A 4,421-nucleotide genomic window follows, 5' to 3' on the forward strand; every position below is an offset into this window, starting at 1 on the left:
CAATAGACTCGTAGGCTCGGACGGACAATTGAATAAATGGTGTGTGTTGTGAGGGCTTTGCTGGCAGGAGGGACACCTCTTTAGGGTTCCGGGGACAATGCGCTCTCGATACGAGTTGAGTACATTGCTGTATCCGGACCTTAGTTGTGCCAGAATTGAACGGGTTTGCCTAGGAAGAAGCCTCTCACTCTCCGAAATTGCAGGAGGATGTTGTTGTAGGACTTTATTGCATCTGTTGCCATTTATGGCATCGGAGACCGCCAGTTGATGCACGGATTTCATCGCGTTCGCTATCGACAATCTGTTGACGTCCGATGGAATGACGTCTTGGATGTCATCACGATAGCGCCTGAAGCCCTGGCGGATGTGTCGCGGAGGTGGATCTGCCATCACAGTGCGATGGTTAGGATGACACGGCAGATAGCATGCCAGCAGAACTGTCTAGTCAACAACACATTATGTTGCTTGACTGACAGCATCCTGATCTCCTCATGGAGGTGATCGACGGTCGTCATCTGGACGCACCCGGTTGCAATTCGGAGTGCAATATTTTGGGAAGTTTGCAATGATCTCCATTGTGTGTCGCTAAGGAAAGAAGTCCAGACTGGGGCAGCATAATTCAGGATGGAACGACCTATAGCCTTATAAGTCGTTACCAGCGTTTCTTTATCCTTGCCCCAGGAGGTGCCAGCCAAAGCTTTCAGAACTTTATTCCTAGCTTTCACCTTCTGGTTGATGTAATTGGAAATGCGAGGAGAAATGAAGGAGGCTATCGAAGACCACCCCAAGGATTTTCGGATTATGGACGGTGGGGATGCGCCTACCTTCAACGGAAATGTCAAGTTCTAGATTGACTTCTCGCGTCCAGGAGGTGAAAAGTGACACGGTTGACTTTGCAGTGGATAATTTCAGATTGCGCTCCCGGAAGAAGTTGGTGATGGTGGCTAGATAGTTGGAAATTCTTGCACTTACGTCGTCAATGTTAACGCCGGACGAAATAATCGTACAGTCATCGGCGTACGACACCACTGAAACATCTGGTGGAGGAATGGGGAGTTTCGCAAGATACATGTTGAACAAAATGGGAGAAAGGACACCGCCTTGCGGTACTCCCATTTTGATCTTGCGATATTTGGATTTTTGGCCACGGAACTCAACGAAGGCCTGCCGCCCATTAAGGTAGTTGGCAAGCCAACGTTTGATATCACATGGAAGGGTGGAATTTCTGATATCGGAAATCAGCTCGGAATGATCGACCGTATCAAACGCCTTGGACAGATCTAGAGCTGCCACAATGGTCCGTTCAGGTGGTCGTCGCTGATTGAGGCCATTCGCAATCTTGGAAATAATTTCTTGCAAAGCCGTTGTTGTGCTATATGATTCCCTGAAACCGTGTTGGTGGGGAGCAAGAACGAAATGCTGTTTCAGGGACGGAAGCAATAGGGACTCTAAAACCTTGGCTACTGGTGACAGAAGAGAAATCGGGCGGTAGGATTCCCCATTAGTAGCGGATTTATCAGGTTTTAGGATTGGAATAATCCGGGCAACTTTCCAAATGTCAGGAATTACCAACTGTGACATCGATAACTCGAGGACTTTGGTCAGAATGTTATCGAAGGAAATAGCAGGGAGATTTTTATTTCTTTTGGAACCAGATAGACTCTTAATTGTGGACCATAGCTGCTTGGAATTTATGTTGCAGTGGTTAAGGTGTTCTAACCATTTAGAGCGCCTGTGCTCAAGGACTAGAGCATCTATTTAAGCGCTAAGCTGCGGAATTCTGTCGTCAGCGGGGCTTTCAGCACGGAGTTGGTCGCGTTGCTGTGCCAATCTGGATGCCCTGGATGGATAATTTGGTCTCATTAGAGGAATTCTGCCCGCAGGAATAAAGCGTTTTGCCGCTTTTTGAATAATTTCTCGGAAAATCTTCTCACCCTTTCTGGCACATACGGGTGGCGGCATAGGACTTAAGGAGTCCTCAATGAATTTTGTGAAGCCGTGCCAGTTGGCTTTATTATAATTCATGAAAGTACGCTGATCGGGCTCCACGAAATCGCTGGGTTTCTCTACCGTGACCAGGATGGGAATATGGTCTGAATTTAAAGCGACCTTGTTTTGCCAGGAATTATATGGAAGGAGCGATGGACTGACGATGGAAATGTCCGGAGAGCTCGAACACCTGGCAGTGACTCTGGTAGAGGATTCCTCATTGATGGAAGCGAAATCGGACTCGTCTATCTGGTTTGCAATAAGAACACCGCGAGGATCATTTGGAAGTTGAGAATACCATATCTCATGATGAGCGTTGAAATCGCCAAGAACACGTTTATTATCTCCCTGCAGCAGATGGATGATGCTTGGATGATAACTAGCCCCAATGCTGTTGACGGGCGGAATGTATACATTGGTAATTTCAATTTCAGCATCGTCGGAATGAACTGAAATGCTCAAAACCTCCAGGAAAGGATCAGACTGGGAAGGAGACGGAGGGGTAGTCAGAGTATATCTGACATCTCGCTGGATGATGAATGCGAGTCCCCCGCCATGGTCTCTATCTCTGTCTCGCCGAATGATATTGTAATTCCCGGAGGAGGATAAGGAACAACTACTGGTCAGCTTCGACTCTTGCAAGGCAGCAATGAGGATGTTGTTTTCATGCATGAAGTTTGTGATCTCAATTACCTTATTCCTAAGACCATTACAATTAAATTGCATGATTAGGAATGAGGTATTTGGATCACTCCCCTGCATGGACTGCTGCTGTGGAGGCAGGCGGGTGGAGTTATTCGGCGAACGGAAAACCTGCCTGTAACGCTGTTGTCTGGATGGGAAGTTTTGAGCATTCGTTGATGGAATACGATGACTAGAAGGAGTGCTAGTCGGAACACTAGAATGAATTCTACTTGATGAATGGCTAGACGGAGTGCTAGCCGTAGAATAGGAAGAGAAGCTAGTAGAATAACTAACTTCACTACCAGTATGAGCACTAGTGGTCGTACTACTGGATGGAGAACTAGACGGAGTGCTAGCCGTAGTACGCGAATCACTAGTAGAATAACTAGTGGAACTACCAGCATTGGAACTGGTAGGAGTCCTGCTTAACGGAAAACTAGCCGGGGAGCTAGCAGCAGAACTGGAGGAAGAGCTAACGGAATAACTAGCTCTACCACTAGTACTCACACTAGTAGCAGTACTACTGGATGGAAAACTAGACGGAGTGCTAGCCGTAGTACTGGAAGGACTCCACTGGATTCTAGCGGATATTGCTGGATTGTTAGTGCAGCAATCGGCTACAAAGCCTGGATTCCAATTCCTGTGTGAACGCAGGGTGGTACATCTTCTCACATGGCACCAGTTTCTGCAACCATTGCACCTTACAGATGTCATATTTCTCCGTATGATTTCCCCGCAAACCGAACAGTTCTGGGAAGGTTGCTGAGAAAGGATGGAATTTCTCGGGGCTGTTGGAGTTAAGGTGCTAGATGTCGAAGGCTGCAGGCAACAGCTGGCAATGAAGCTGTATGACCAATCACGGTGAGAGGTGAGACCTGAGCACCTCCTCAGGTGACACCAATTGTTGCAAACATTGCATCGCACAGAGGTGGAATTTGCAGCGATGCGTTGATGACACACTGAACAAAACCAGACATCAGGGCCTGGGTTTTGTTCAACGCCGGCACGGATTAAAAGAATGGCGAGCAAAGCTGCCGACATGAATTGCTCACCTGTGGAAAAAACTTTCGTTTTGTACAGCTGTCGCTGGGTTCACAATCCCTGGCCGAGTCGAACTCGGTTCGTTCCGGAGCGTAGATCCGATTGTCGTGGGAACGTGCACATAAGGTTGTTGTTGGTATTGCTAGTTAAAGCAATAAACCAAACAGTATGACCGTGCCTCGTCTACAACTTCAGTAGTGTTGGCGGGTTATTTGGGATACCATTTGTATTTTGTTTTTGCAAAATAGTCAGGCTTAATCCCAGTTTGTTGTTTTTATAAAAAACAACTATTTATTTGTGGGGAATGTATGGCATTGTCCGCCGAGGGGTAAGGCAGGGAAGACTATGGTTTCGGATCTCGCCACTGATCCTCATCAGTTCCCTTAGTTTTTTGTTGGGATATTCTCCCCAGAAGCTATTAATAGCTTCTTTACAAAAAACCTTTCAAACCCAAATGTCTCTTGTGACAATTCGAAGTTCTTACGTTACCAGCGATACGACCCCAATGAGAAGTTCGTTTCGTTGGCGCCTGACTTCGTGGTCAACAAGGCATTTACAGACAACTACATTACATTTCCCACTGCTATGTGTCGTCACTTTGTGACGAATGCACATAACGTTGTTGTTGGAATTGCTAGTTAAAGCAATAAACCAAACAGTATGACCGTTATGTGCATTCGTCAGAAAGTGACGACACATAGCAGTGG

This window comes from Musca vetustissima, unplaced genomic scaffold (genome assembly GCF_032173495.1).
Source record: "Musca vetustissima isolate MV318-11 ecotype Yass unplaced genomic scaffold, APGP_CSIRO_Mvet_v1 utg63975, whole genome shotgun sequence".
NCBI lineage: Eukaryota > Metazoa > Arthropoda > Insecta > Diptera > Muscidae > Musca > Musca vetustissima.